This window comes from Sapajus apella, unplaced genomic scaffold (assembly GCF_009761245.1).
Source record: "Sapajus apella isolate SASKATOON/1434 unplaced genomic scaffold, GSC_monkey_1.0 scaffold10, whole genome shotgun sequence".
Classification (NCBI taxonomy): Eukaryota; Metazoa; Chordata; class Mammalia; order Primates; family Cebidae; genus Sapajus; species Sapajus apella.
In genome coordinates this window covers 15622153-15638144 of record NW_022436950.1, presented here as the reverse complement: position 1 = coordinate 15638144, position 15992 = coordinate 15622153, and the positions used below count along the sequence as shown (strand labels likewise).

The 15992-nt window shown below is 42.5% G+C and overlaps 1 protein-coding gene across 3 annotated transcripts in view; it reads right to left on the bottom strand.

The window, feature by feature from the left end:
- Positions 1-15992, bottom strand: part of SERPINE2 (serpin family E member 2) — a 66513-nt gene that overhangs the window by 35767 nt on the left and 14754 nt on the right. Inside the window, exon 1 of one of the 3 annotated variants that reach the window (XM_032277657.1) lies at positions 12590-12605. The exons of the other annotated variants lie outside the window; for them this stretch is intronic. The gene's annotated coding sequence lies outside the window, so the exon portion shown is untranslated. Of the gene's footprint in view, positions 1-12589; positions 12606-15992 lie in introns of those variants that run through there. 3 annotated transcript variants of the gene reach the window in all.

Sequence of the window (15992 nt, the reverse complement as noted above, 5' to 3'; positions counted from 1 at the left end):
GGAAGGCCGAGGTGGGCAGATTGTTTGAGGCCAGGAGTTCAAAGCTAGCCTGGCCAACACGATGTAACCCTGTCTCTACTAGAAATACAAAGAATCAGCCGGGCGTGGTAGCACATCCCTGTAATCCCAGCTATTCGGGAGGCTGAGGCATGAGAATCTCTTGAACCCGGTAGGTGGATGCTGCAGTGAGCCGAGATCGTGCCACTGCACTCCAGCCCGGGTGACAGAGTGAGACTCTGTCTCAAAAAAGAAAAGAAAAATGTGCAGGCAAAGGCCAGGCGCAGTGGCTCACGCCTGTAACCAGCACTTTGGGAGGCTGAGATGGGTGGATCATGAGGTCAAGAGATCGAGACCATCCTGGCCAACATAGTGAAACCCCGCCTCTACTAAAAATACAAAAATTAGCTGGGCCTGGTGGCACATGCCTGTAATCCCAGCTTCTCTGGAGGCTGAGGCAGGAGAATCGCTTGAACCTGAGAGGCGGAGGTTGCAGTGAGCCATGATCCCACCACTGCACTCCAGCCTGGTGACAGAGTGAGACTCCGTCTCAAAAAAAAAAAAAAAAAAAAAAAGAAAGAAATCTACAGGCAAGGTTTTGGGCTGCCAAACCAAGACTTCTGAGTGGCCTTAAGTAGAATCATGCTGTCCAGCATTCAGGCCAAACGTTTCTCACCAGTTCTTTGCCAACACTGTCAAGGGTATTTGGCAAGAGGCATTCTAGAGACTCTTCAGGAGGTGACCCAGGGAGATTAAGCCTGTCTCTGTAAGGTGACAGTAATTGTTAATGCACAAGTAATCAGGGTTAAGCCTCACATATGGTCTCTGTCTCTCAAACCTGTGTAGGCATTACTGAAATAATGTCCACCAAGACTTGTCTTCATTTTCCAGACATCTACCACATTTTCTGACGATACCAAATCAGGTGAACAAGCAAACTAAAGCGCATCTTGGTAATCCTTGGGAAGCGTACTGTTGCCAAAATGACTCAGCATCTTTAAAATTTAGAGAACAGGAAATGCCAATTTATCAAGTGGACAGCAGCTTTGTAGTTTTAAAATGTGTTATTTCAGGCTACTGTAGAAAGACTTAGAGAAATTTGAATTTCTAAAAAAATTTTTGTCTAACTTCAAAGTGTATGTTCATTCTATGACACTAATTAATTTGGCCAAAAAGGAACTTAAAAATGTTGAGGAAATAACTTTTCAGCCACTGGATAGCATAGCAACAACATCTCAAGTGGTTCCTTCAATGAAAAGACACATATTTTATTGTTAAATACACTCTGGCATCAAATGCCTTTTATCCATATATTATTTGTTGTGAAATCTCTTTGGGTTGATGGGAAAAGGCTGGGGGAAGGAGGAGATTAGAGCTTTCTTAGTTGTCTGTCTTTTAAAATTCAAGATTACAGGATATTTACTCTATTTTCCCCTAAGTTTTGGGGAAATTCACCTAAGGTTCAAATTCCAGTTCTACCACCAATTAACAAAAAGATCCAAGGCAAGTCACAATCTTTATCTGCCTTAGCTTTGTTCTCTGCCATATTAGAAATCCTATCTCAAAGGCGGCCATGGGAATTCAATAGGTGTAAACAGAAAGACACATTAACCAGCCTAATTCCTGGCTCAGAACAAGTGCTCAGTAAATGCTGGCTCTCTTCTTCTGGTCCTCTTCAATGCTCAAGACCTGAAATACTCTGATTTGCATTTCAGCGACTACTTAGAAAGTCTCAAGGATCAAGCTAAGAAAACATTCAAACACTGGTGCCTTGATAAAGCCCTGTCTGTATCTTTATAACTTCCTTAGACTACTTAAGACCCAGAAATACATTAAGACAATGCTGGTGTGTTTCGCTGTCTCTGTAAGAGAATTAAGGGGTTGGTTGCTGTGGAATTGGAGGTGGGTGTGTCCCAGAAAACCTTTAATAGTGCTGAGATATGCTTTTCAGTCTGCTGACTTAGATCATTAAATCTGGTTTACCTATGTATAAAGTCCAATAGACTTTTCTTTTTGATATGTCTTTAAGATGTAATGGTCCAAATAGGTGATTTCCTAATCCAGAAACCAAGAGGTGACCCAAGACATTATAGTGATATTGACCAGTGGTTCTCAGTCTTTAAAAACAAGGAAGCACCTTTTTAATGTATTTTCTCTCTTCAGCAAAAGACATGGAAGTACCCTTTTTAGACATAAAAAATATTACACATAGTTCATGACTAATTACATTTTTAGTATTTATAAAAATAAAATACAACCATGAATTCTTAAACATGTTAATAAAATGCAAACTCTTTTTATCAGTATCTAGATACATTATTTAAAAATCATATTTTGAGATATTATTTATCAATCTATTCCCAAAACTGGGCCATGAACGTGACTTCTCTGATCCTTCGGAATAACCCTGATATGCCTAGGGGCTCCCAATTCAGAGATGAGAAACTAACACTCCCTGGATTCTTGCCAATAAAAAAATGACTATCAAGTGTTAGAAGTGTAAATTGATTTTTAAAAAATCTTTCTTAAAGGCAATCCCTGGTATGCATAAATAATTTTAATAATGTATCTACCTACTGGAACAGTAATACTCCTTCTATCAATCAATCCTAATGTAGTAATAAAATGGATTCAGGTCCGAAAGTGTTTACTGTTATTTTCAGTAGCAAAAACACTGCAAGTTTCTTTGCAATAAATAACTGCAATAGCAATTATAATTGCAAACTAAATCTTCCATGGAGGGGACACTGTGGGTGACCTTTTACCAGCTTTGTGCATTTGTCCCCTGGTTTCTATGAGCTTTGTTGCTAATGGTTTGTACTAGGACAATTACTAGTGGGAGTTGAAGACACTTTCTTAGTGGGCCTTAAATGACTGACAGTTCACAAACACCATTCCCACCCTGAAGACGAATCGCCATTGACGACCGGTCTGGGTGTAATTGACTCTCCAGAGCTCCCCATGAGCTCTGAGTGTGGGACTTCACCTGATATTTCTTGCTTGTTTTCTTCCCTTTTTAATTCCCACTTTTCCTCTTCCCTTACTGTTTCACCTGGGAACCCTTCCTTAATGAATCACTTGCACTTTATCCTTGGCTCAGGGATTGCTTCTGGGAGAACATGACCTAAAACATCCAACAGTAAGGAACAGTTAATGACATCCATCCAACACGACAGCCTTTGGCTGTTAAGAATCTATATCTGAAGAAAACTTAAAGACATGGCAATATATTCTGGATATATCTTAATAAAAAAAAACTATGATATAATTAACTATGTAAAAATTATACACAGGCACAGAAAAAAAGACAAGCAAGACAGATGTTAAAATATCTATATAGCTATTTCTGATGGTGGGAATATGAATATTGTTTATTATTCTGTATACTGTTCTGTATTTTTCAAAATTTCTTTAAGGACATCACCACTTAGAAGTATCCCTTTTCCTTTTATCAGGAACTTAGATTCTGGAACAGCTGAAATGTGTTCTAAAGGGGGGCAGAGAAGGTTATGGAGCACAACCGTGGCTAAATCAAAGGATCATAAAACTTTAATAAAAATGGTATTTATTGGGAAAAAAAGAAAGAGTTGAAAGAGAGTGGAATCTTTTTATATACACTAAGATAAATGTTACAACCCATAGACCATTTCACGTTGAGTTTTTTTCAGTAAGTGGTGTTGCTATTCTGGTGAACATGATTTGACCTATTTATGTGGCCAAATCTACATATTAGATATTTATGGCAGGGATTATGACTTTTATTCTCTGTGTTTAGCATAGTACCTAGTATATAGTAGCAACTCAATACACATTTATGAAATAAATTATAATTCTATGGAAATTAACTGTTCCATTACTATTTTAGGTATCAGCAACTACTGTTATTGCCAGCTTTAAAAAAAAATTCCAATTTGCTGAAAATGTATGGAAGACATTCTCAAGTCCTCTAAGAATAATAGCCACCATTTACTGAGCACCTACTGCTGTGGTTTGTGTAACTGTGTCCTTCCAAAATTCATTTGTTGAAATCCTAACCCCCAAGGTGATGGTATCAGAAACTGGGTGTTTCGGAGTTAATTAGATCATGAGGGTGAAGCCTCATGAATGGTGGTGCCCTGAAAACAGGCCTCAGAAGGCTAGCTAGTCCCTTCTACCAGGGAAGGCCACATCTATGAACTAGAAAGCAGATCCTCACTGAACACTGAATCTGCTGGCGCCTTGTTCTTGGACTTTCCAGCCTCCCGAACAGTGAGAAATAAATTTTTTATGAGCCACCTAGTCTGTGGTATTTTGTTACAGACAAAAACAGAATAAGACATCAACTATATGGCAGACACTGTACCTGGAGCTTCCTTTTCAACATGTACTTTAACCCTCAACTTAAGAAATAGGTATTAGTATTTGTATTTTATAGATGATAAAAACTAGGGTCCAGAAAAATTAAAGACTCTGGCAAGACTGTACACATGGTACATGGAAAAAAAAACACCTGACGCCTAAAAGCCAGTGCTCTGTATGCCACGCTGCATCTTGTGACAGAGTTTAAAGGGTCAACTGAGAAAAAGGTCAAGAAACGCTGTCTTCTTTCTGCCTGTCTGTCTGGTGCTTAAATCATTGAGGACTCGAAGTAAACAAGTGACACAGTTTACAAGGCACTAGAACTGAACACAATGTTTGTTACTCTACGTGCAGTGGTTCTCAACTGGCGGTGGTGGGCGACATTGCCCCTCTGCCCCCAGGGTAGATTTGACAATGTCTGGACACATTTTTGGTTGCACACCTGGGAAGAAGGTGCTACTGGCATCTAGTGGATGGAGGCCAGGGATGCTGCTAAACATTCTACAGTACCCAACACAGCCCCACACTGAAGAGTTATGTCAGTAATGCCAAGTGCTAGGATCACAGGCGTGAGCCACCCCGCCCAGCTGCTCCCTGGGATTTTCAAGCCAAGGCTTCTCTATTTGGGAGAGGAAGGAATGAGGCCAGTTACTTTTGTGCATCCTAGAAGGTAAAGGATGTGGTACCAGTAATTGAAGCTTTGGCCTGCCAGCCCACCTTATCAAATTTGTCAACCCACGTTCATCTACAGCCTGTTGAGAAGGTTGGCAGCTGGAGGTGGACATGTGCACACCATGCTGAGCCTCCTGCTAAAAGCACTGGGAAAGGTGTGAACCCCGGGCTGAGTGACTGGACAGCTGTTCCTCTGCAGGAGGAGAGGAGCCCTCCTGACACGATGCACCTTCTGAAACCCACAACACAGCAGTAGGGAACCGTGGATGACATTATCAGTCCTCCCTGCCCACCCGCCTACTCACTCCTCACTGGGTACGTCTTTCTTACTAAGCCAAAGCCAGCCCTATCATTTCAGGTTCAGGAAACAGAACAGCCAGGCACTGAGAAAAAAACCTAAAATGTTCACATAGACCCTAAACTATCTTACAACCACTGTTCTTACTGCCTGGGAACTTTCTAAACCAAGCCTACCCACTTAATCCGCTTAGCCAAGCAAAACAGAGCCCAAACCCCTACTTTCCCCCTCTCCCTCGTGAAAAGGGAGCGGGGCCCAGCTAGGGGGAAAGCAGACCTAGCAGGTGAACACTGAATTAGGTCTGCAGACTGCCCTGTGCAAATCACCCCAGGAAGGCCACCTGCAGGGAGGCCCATTATGTCTGCCTGGAGGCCCTCTTTTTCTCACGAGAAGTCCACGCCTTGTGGATAAACAGAGATGCCTTTTCTAGGCTGTGAGAGCCCCGCTTTGGCAGTGTTCATGGAGGATATGGGCTTTTATCAGGCAGGAACTCAGCAGCTCCCGTGTTCCCATTTCAGTGAGCCAGAGAGGAGTGCAAGGAAACCCACACCCAACTGCACAGAGAAGACTCTAGATTCCTGAAGCTCAAGTCCCAACAAAACCCACTTTGTTCCTTTGAAGTCGGGGTGGTATTTCCAAGGTTGCCGTGTAAACAAGTGTCCCGTATTACGTTGATTCATCCCTTCATTTATCCTACAAACATTAATGAAACACTGCAGTGCCAGGCCCCGTGCTAAGATACTAGAGAGAGAACAGGGACGAAAAGAGACTTGGCACCTGCCTTCCCAGCTCTCAGAGTCTTGAGGCACAGTTCTCTGCCTGGGTGACTCTGTCCCTCAGGGAGATTTGGCAATATCTGAAAACATTTTATTGCTTTTCACTACAGGGTGGAGGCCAGGGAGGGTGGTGCCATGGCACCCAGTGGGGGGAAGCCAGGGAGGGTGGTCCCATGGCATCTGGTGGGGGGAGACCAGAGAGGGTTGTCCCATGGCACCTGGCGGGGGGAGACCAGAGAGGGAGGTCCCATGGCACCTGGTGGGGGGAGACCAGAGAGGGTGGTCCCATGGCATCTGATGGAGGGAAGCCAAGGGTGCTGCCGAGCATTCCACAAGGCACAGGGCAGCCGCCTGCAACAAAGAATTATCCAGCCCAGAATGTCAGTAGTGCCAAGGTTGGGAAAGCCTGGTCTAGAGCGGAAGCAGACTTTAACCAAATCGTCTTATTTAATTGATATTTACTTTCATTTTCATGTATTTACTTTACAAATGCTCTGACACTGAGGAGAGTGTGCAAGAAAGGAAGCACAGGCACACCTGGGCTGGGGTGAGAGGCAGTGGCCAGGGAAACACTCCTGGGAAGGGCCACGTGGGCGGACACTGGGAAGGGCCACGTGGGTGGACATTGGAGAATGGGCTGGATCGACAAAGTGGGGAAGAGATGGGGCAGGGAAGAGTGTTTCAGACAAAGGCTCTCAAGCACAAAAAAAAATCTTATGTTGGGAGGTACCACGGATTATTCTGGAAATATTTTTCTTTTCATACCATCATCACCTTATAGCCTTTGCAAGACAAGGGAGACCCTGTGTCCATGACCCCAACAAACAGGCAGCTCATTAAGACATACTGCAAAACCCGACCAGACAGAAGCTGGAAGAACCATTCACACTGCAATGTATCTTGTTCCATGGGTCTCTTTCTCAATGCCAGGCACTGCTCATGACAACAGGCACGAATCAAAACCCTAATTTTTCTTAGAGTTGACATCAAACACCTAAGTTTCGTAAAAGGAAAAACTGATAAAAAAAAAAAAAACTGATCAGCTGGACCTCATCAAAACGAAAAGTGTTACTCTGCAAAAGATCCTGCAAAGATAATGAAGCGACTAAGAAAATATTGTCCAATCACGTATCTGACAAGGGACTAGTATCTAGACTACAGCGAAAACTCTTAAACCCCAACTGTAAAAATAAATCAGTTAGGAAATAAATAAAAGACATGGACAGATATTCCATTAAAGAGGATGTACAGATGGTGAATATGTCCATGAAAGGATGTTCAACATCATTAGCCATTGGGGAAATGCAAATTAAAACCACAATGAGATGTCGCTACATGTCCATATGAATGGCTAATACTAGTGACAACACCAATTGCTGATGAGGATGCAGATAAACTGGATCACTTATACATTGCTGGTGGGAATATAAAATGGCACAGCCACTCTAGAAAATAATTTGGTAGGTCAGGTGCGGTGGCTCACACCTGTAATCCCAATACTTTGGGAGGCCGAGACAGGCAGATTACCTGAGCCTCAGGTCAAGAGTTCAGATCAGCCTGGTCAACATGGTGAAATTCTGTCTCTACTAAAAATACAAAAAGTAGCCAGGCATGGTGGCAGGCACCTGCAATACCAGATACGTGGGAGGCTGAGGTAGGATAATTGCTTGAACCCAAGAGGTGGAGGTTGCAGTGAGCCGAGGTCGTGCCAATGAACTTCCTGCCTGGGTGACAAGAGCAAAACGCCGTCTCAAAAAAAAAGTTTGATAGTTTTGGTAGTTTCCGTTTATTATTTATTTATTTTTAAATGTAAGTTTGGCTGTTTCTTAGAAACTAAACATCCACCTAACTGTATAATCCAGCAACCCTGGACATTTGTTAGAAATGAAAATCATTTCATATAAAAACCTGTATACCGGCCGAGCTCAGTGGCTCATGCCTGTAATCCCAGCACTTTGAGAGGCTAAGGCAGGTGGATCACGAGGTCAAGAGATGGAGACCACCTTGGCCAACATGGTGAAACCCTGTCTCTACTAAAAATACAAAAATTAGCTGGGCATGGTGGCACGTGCCTGTAATCCCAGCTACTCACGAGGCTGAGGCAGAAGATTCGCTTGAACCCAGGAGGCGGAGGTTGCAGTGAGCTAAGATCATGCCACTGCACTCCAGCCTGGTGACAGAGTGAGACTCCATCTCAAAAAATGATAATAATAAAAACAAACAAACAAACACCTGTATACCAATGTTCACAGCAACTTTACTTCTAATAGCCCTAAAGTGGAAACAGCCCAGATGCTCTTCAATGGGTGAATGGTTAAACAAACTGTGGTACATCCACACCACAGACTGCTACTGAGAAATAAAGAGAAATAAACTACTGACACACATAACAACTTGGCTGGATTTCAAAGAATGATGCCAAATGCAAAAGCTTATCTCAAAAACAAATGCATACTGTGTAATGCCATTGAAATGACAAAGGTGCAGACATAGAGAACAGATCAGTAGCCACCAGGAGTTGGAGAACAAGAGAGGGAAGGGGGTGGCTGTGACGATAAGAGGGAGGCTCGACAGGTCCTCATTGTGGAACTGTTCTATATCGTGCCTGTAGTGGCGGCCACGCAAGTCCACACGTGATAAAACTGCACAGAAGTAAATACACACACCCCAATGAGTACATGTAAACCTGGTGAAATTTGAATGGGTAGATGGGTTGTGTGATGTCAATTTCCGATTGTGGTGCCGTACTACAGTTAGGCAAGATAGTGCCTTTGCAAGAAACCAGGTAAAGGGTAGACAGGATCTCTCTGAATTATTAATATTATTTTTACAACTGCATGTGAATCTATATAACTATCTCAAAATAACAAGAAAAAAAACCTACTGCAAAATTTTAGTCAGCAAACAAATGCCAGTGTACCTTATGACGGATCTTATTTCTTACTTTTCCCTGTACTGCAAATGTATAATTATGCAAAAACGTAATATTTTTGGTTCTTTTAAAAAGAATAGCTACAGTTTTAGTGTGCTTGCATAATTGTACATTTTCATAATTATTTGACTTGTAACAGTATTAATTCTTATTCTATAAGAAATTAACAAAAAGGATTTAGGACACTATACATGGCTCCTGCAGGCTCCTGAGACAAACCACCCAAGTTCAGATGCCACCTCCACTGCCAATTAACTGTATGACTTTTGACAAGTGCTTACCTTCAATGTGCCTCCGTTCCTCCATCTATAAAATTGGCATAAATAGTAGTTCCCACTTTAAGAGTTGTTATAGGATTTTAAAAAGTAGTACAACTCAGATTCTTAGGACAGTTCCCGAGGCCCCAGCCAAAGCTGGCCTCTGCCGTTACTCCATTTACCACCATCATTGCAAAGGACTGGGGTCCCCTCTTCAGCCTCTGAAGGTCTACACTACGGTCCAGCTTAACATTTCCTCAGATGCAAAATGTTCAAATAGTATCATTTCTAAAAATCAAAAGGAATGTGTAAAGCTGCCTTGAAGACTTGTGGTCTTTTTTTCAATTTCCTTTATTTCTTTGGTATTAGAAGGACTCGAGGGTCTCTAGCATGTGACTTCATTAGGCTTTCATGCCTGAGAGGCCTTGCCCTCCCCAGGACAGCAGCTCAGCCCTGTGACTCCATCAATAGCCCTGGTGATGGGCTCAGGAAATGACTGATGGTCACTGGTGACTAAGGAAATGGGCGTCAGGCTCTGGCGATTTTCCTTGCGTTCTTTCCAAAGCTGCCAAGCTCATGAATAAGGAAATGTTTTCCTACCAGCCTGAAACTGAAATAGGGTGGGATTATACTAACATAATTTTAAAAAACGTTTTAGTGTGTCAAAGCCAGACCAGCCCTGCCTCAGTGGTCAACAGACACCATAAGAGAAGTCCAGAGTTTAAGCCAACTCTCATCGGAGTTTTGTTTACATGGATGAAATACCTCATATAGAAAATGCCTGAGCATTGCTCAAAGAGATCATCTAGAAATAAATCCAAGCACCACTGGAAAGCCTATTATAATGGCAACTGGAAGATGAGGTAATCCAGGAGAAAAATCTTCCATTTTTGCAAGCAGACTCTAAAGCATAGAGTTTCTCCTTAAAAAAAAAAAAAAAAAAAAAGGAATAGAAAGATATATAGAAGTTCCTTTATCAGTTTTCATAGAAATTCTAGGATGGGAGGAAAAGTACTCCTTACCCCAACCCTGCTGTTCTCCCAGGCTCTACATCTTCCTACGTGACACCACCAGCCATCCATCCAAGAACCTAAGCCAAAGTCTGGGAACTGTCCTTCATCCTTTCCTTTATCCCACAGAACCATCAACAAGCCTCTGTCCCCGGCCCAAGCCACCAACATCTCCAGAGGGGGAACACTGGTCTCCTAAACCCAACTCTCTGCCTGCACTGCTCCAGTGACTCTGCTGACAGGGAAAGCTGATCATATCCTCCACACCAAAACCTGAGTCAATCCCTCTGATGACTTCCCTATGTTCCCGCAAGAAAATTCAGCACCCTCTCTCCATAGCCTGCGAGTCAGCCTGCCTGGTCTGGATTTGGCTTCCTTTTCTACAGACAGCAGTCCCTGCTTAACTACAGGAAATACATTCTAAGACCCTCAGTGGATGCCTGAAACCACGTGTAATTTGGAAGTCTATATACACTATGTATTTTCCTGTCCGTAAGTACCTATGATAAAGTTGAATTTATAAATTAGGCAAAGTAAGAGATGAACAACAATAAAATAGTACAATAACAAAAATATATTGTCATATGTTACACATACAGATAATATACTGTAATAAAAAGGGAATGTGGTCTTTCTCTCAAAACATCTTACTGTATTGCATGTACCAACTTTCAAACTGCAGGTAACTTAGGCCACCAATGAGGTGCGGGGTTCTTCCCAGCTTCAGGCCTCCGTGCCTATGTTCCCTCTAACTGGATCATGGTCATCTTCCCTTCTCTTTGTGCCTGTGAGCCCAGTGGGAACCTTTTCTGTCCTGTTCACCATGGCACCCCAGCCTCCAGTGTGGCATATGGACATTGAAGTGCTCAATATATAATGGGGGCATTGATGAAAAAGCAAAGCTTTCAGTGACCGATTGATTGTCATCACGTATTAAGGTCAATTACAGTAGCCACCATCATATAAGCAGGTGTGGTCTAAAGTATTTGGGGAAGTCTTTTTTTTAAGAATGTATACTTATTTCTAGAGCAAAGTTTCACAACCTTGTCACTCTTGACCTGTGGTTCTGGATAATTCTTCATTGCAGGGGGCTGTCCTGTATGTTGCAGAATGTTTAGCAGTATTCTGGGCCTTTACTCAAGAGATGCTAATAGCACCCCAAACACATGTGCCAACTAAACGTCTGGAGACATTGAGAAATGTTCCTGGGAGAGAGGAAGGATCACCCCAGGTTGGGAACCACTATTACAGAGAAAGGCTAGAAACTGGTGGTTAGCAGTTTAATTCTGCCTTCAAAATGCCTAGTTAACCCATACTTTGTCTGAATCACACCAGTAATGATCCATTTTAATATAGTGTCACCTAACCACCATTTACAACATCAAGGTTGAATTGCTTATCCTGAGAGACTCAGCTTAGCTTTCTGCATCAGTATTCTAGGTGACATCTGATGTGAAATGGTACAAAGAACAGAGGGAAGTATAGCAGTCAGAAGAGAGTTGGGTGATGGACAGGAATTTTCGTATCTGTTCTGACCATTCATTTGTGTTTGGCATATAAAAATAGAATAGAAACAAGATAACACCTTAGCGTTTCAGGTCCTTCTAGAAAGCACAATCCCATGTATTTCCATGGTGGGGCAAAACCCAGGACTGAAGTGTGAAAGACTGAGACTCAACACTGAGCTAACTCCCTGTTTGCCCATCTTCAATTAATATAATAGGCTACTGAGCTTGGAACACCTCTTCAGGAATGTGAAATGATTTCCTAGTTTTACCTGCCACACTGCAACAATATTTTCAATTATTGGCTAAACTGCAAATGCCCCACAAGTCATTTAAATAAATCTCACATGTATGAAATAGTCAATTGTGTTCTCTGAGCAATTCCCAGCTGTAAAAATAGAGCCACACTGAACATATTTTTTTCTGCAGCTAATTGAAAATACTGCACATATAATGCATGATTTAAAGCACCCAGGAGGAATTTCAATTTGCATTCCCTATTTTAAATGTACAATCAAATGCTGTCTTAAAGTGCCCTACACATTTAATTCAATATTGCTTGCCTGAAGCCCCAACCACTCCTAAATTTTAGCACTATGAATGGATGTTCGAAGGTTTTTAATGCTCCCAGTGACTTTTAAAAACAATGGCTTTAACAGGGTTGCTTTTCCTGAGAAAACAAACACTCCTAGACATGACTGGTTCAAACCTCTCTGGTCCAGAGAAAATTTGCAAAATAGCAGCAAGATGCCTGCTAGGAAAAAGAGACCATGGATAAGGACATACTTCATTCAGGAGTCAAACCTGGGGTCTTGTAAGTGCTCACAGCTGTCACCCTGGCGTTAGAAATGCCCTTGATATTCTTGGCAGTTGATCAAGATGGTTCATCAAAGGGTAGGTGAAGGCAGCGTCTGTGGGTATGAAGAAAGAAAGGGTGCCCAGGAGCTTGGGATCTGGAAAAAAGGGGTGCCACAAGGTGCATGACCATCTTCCATTTCTAACAGAGCATGAGAGGTTGCACAAATAGCTCTGTTAGAGCTATTTGTTAACTAGGAGAATAGTTAACAAAACAGTGATTTAGTGCCTACATCAAGAGGGAATCACAAGAGGAGAAGCTTCAAAGATGAACGGAAAACAGAGCCTGCCGACTAACCGATGACAGAAGTCCTCAAGGACTAAGCAGAGAGGTAGAAAGTGACGCTCAGTGTTAAGAGTTTCAGTCAAACGAGGAAGGTGGCTACTTGTCTTTACTTAACATGAAATAACACTATTAGTTTATGTGTATAATTTACCATAGGGTAAATTAGTAAGAGAAGGTGAAAACCAGAAGAGCTGCCATACCTCTCCCTACTGGGAAGGATAAGAGTCACTCGCAGTGGTAGCAACCAACAAACCATAACAAAGAATTAAAAGCATCCGAACTTAAAGTGAAGGCTGTGTGCAGTGGCTCATACCTGCAATCCCAGCACTTTGGGAGGCCAAGGTGGGTGGATCACTTGAGGTCAGGAGTTCAAGACCAGCCTGGCCAACATGGCAAAACCCGTCTCTATTGAAAATACAAAAATTAGCCGGGTGTGGCTGTGTACGTCGGTAGTCTCAGCTACTCAGGAGGCTGAGGTGGGAAAATTGCTTGAACCTGGCAGGCAGAGGTTGCAGTAAGCCAAGAGCACACCACTGCACTCTGGCCTGCGTGATAGTGAGACCCTGTCTCAAAAAGAAAAAAAAAAAGAATTTAAAGTTAAATGACATAATGAACACCAGATACGTATTTACTGAACAAATGAAAGTACTTGTCATAACTTAGTGTTCTTTCTTAGATAACTCTTAACTTTTATTTCACAATTTAAGAAACAAATAGGAAATAATGAAAGAAGTCAGAAATTTAGTTATTTCAATCACCTGTCACCAGGGGCCATTCTCTTATGTTATCTGACATTACAGTTAGTCCTTTAGACACTCCTAATCTCTGGAAATGAAGGGACCTAGTATGTGAAACTTTGCTGAACCACCACGTCTCCTGTACTGACCGACTAGGAAATTCCCAACAGGCCACATGGAATGAAAACAAATGGTTTTAATTCCAGGACGTGGGCCATCGACTTGCTTTCATACTTGCTTTTACCAACTGATATGGCTTGGCTGTGTTCCCACCCAAAGTCTCATCTTGAATTGTAATCTCCATAATCCCCACGTGCCAAGGGCAGGACCTGGTGGGAGGTGACTGGATCATGGGGGTGGTTTCCCCCATGTTATTCTCATGATAATCAGTGAATCTCACGAGATCTGATTGTTTTGTAAGTGCTGGCATTTCCCCTGCTTGGACTCACTCCATCCTGTCACCCTGTGAAGAAGGTGCCTGCCTTTCCTTTGCCTTCTGCCATGATTATAAGTTTCCTGAGGCCTCCCCAGCCATGTGGAGCTGTGAGTCAATTAAACCTCTTTCCTTTATGAATTACCCAGTCTCGGGCGTTTCCTTATAGCAACATGAGAAGAGACTAATACACCAATCAAGCCTCCTACAACAAGTGGGCTTCTCATGAAGATTCTGTTAAGGTGGGGAAAGTGCTCACTGTCCAAAGGACCCTCTTGTTATTTTTCCACCTCCTGTGAGTCTGGTAATTATTAGTCAGTCTCTCTAACATTTAATGACCGTGGGTATCCTGACAAACCCCAGGTTTGTCTTCTCTGCTTCAATCTGGGATCTCGCTCAGTGATGCTATCTAAGCAGTCAGTGTCTCTGACACCCTACAAATAAAATACAGTGGCATTTGGTGATCCAGCCTATGTGTATTCCTCTCCCTTTGGCAACAGACACTATTTACTTACTATCTTTCCCAGGGCAATAGAGGGATGACAGGAAAGTGCTGAGCTAGTATTCTAGAACCTGAGGAGGAAGTAAGGGAGAGGAAGAGCTCAGTGTAGCTAAATCAGCTTCCTAACACACTTAGTCTGCAGGTAGGTTCATTTAAGCAGTTCAGAAACTTTTAAAAGGGTTCAGAAGAAATAAAACAGAGAACATCTTTCCTACCCTCCCTCCAAATATATCAAAGGTGTCCTATTAAAATACATGGATTCCAGTACTAAATGTGGAATAAACATTTTCCATCCTTTCTTAGGAGACTAAAGGGCTACTTTAAGTTTTGGCTCCCACACAGTGATCCTGTAACACTAGGTAGGCATTCTTTGCTTTTTCAGCTTTCCATTCTGGCTCTTGTAATCAAGGTGGGTTTCTTGCACCGAGCCTCTCTACCCAGGCCTGTTGTAAGAAACCCATGCAGCTTTGGTCCATCCACATCCTTCAGTGCAACTTTTTGGTATGAATTACAAGTAAAACAGTTACCCAGAAAGAGTTTGGACTGGGTACAAGAGGTGGGTGGTCCCTGGTTCCCACATTTTGACTTCTGTGGAAATATTATACGAGCCATTTTCCAAAATATATTAAGTAAATAAAAATATACATATCTACAGGCACAGGGTGTAGAAATACTTCTAAAGCAGAAAAAGGGAATGAGGGATGGGGAAGATATGACAAGATAACTTCCACTTTAAGAAAGATTCTCGTGCTTTATGTCCAATTCTTTGTTCCTTTTGCTTTCTTCTTTCAGTACAAAGAGTTTGCAAGGAAAATCTCAAAAAAAATTTTTAAAAAGGTGATCACTGCCCCCCTCTTCCTGCCAAGCAAGCATCAATCAAACAAACAACGTTCTTCAAAGTCCAGAAACCATCTGGAGTGATGGGAAACATGATGCTGAACCTGGCTTTGGTTGCCCAGCTATCGAGCTGCTTCCTGTAGCCTGACTCCATTTCCTTTGCTGCTGTTGACACTAACACCTTGTAAAGGGATTTAAGGGCCACGGGACATTAGCTATTTCACAGAAGAAACCTATGCCCATTTAACGTGGAACAGGTCTGTTGTCTAGTCGTGGGCCTGCCTGCAATGGGTAAGTCACATACCTGCTCTGTGACTCAGTTTTCTCATCTACAAGATCAGCGATAAGCCTCCTTCCCCACCCTGAACTTCAGAGAGCTGTGTGAGGATCACATGAGATGCTACGCTGAAGAGCAAGACGATAACTCTTAGGCACCCCAGAACTTTTCTTCATAGCACCAGCCTGCTGTGCACTGTCACTGCCCAATGTTCAAAGCTAAGACAGGAGAACAACGACTTCTAGAATTAAAGTCAATGACAATGAAAGTTCTCCTTCTC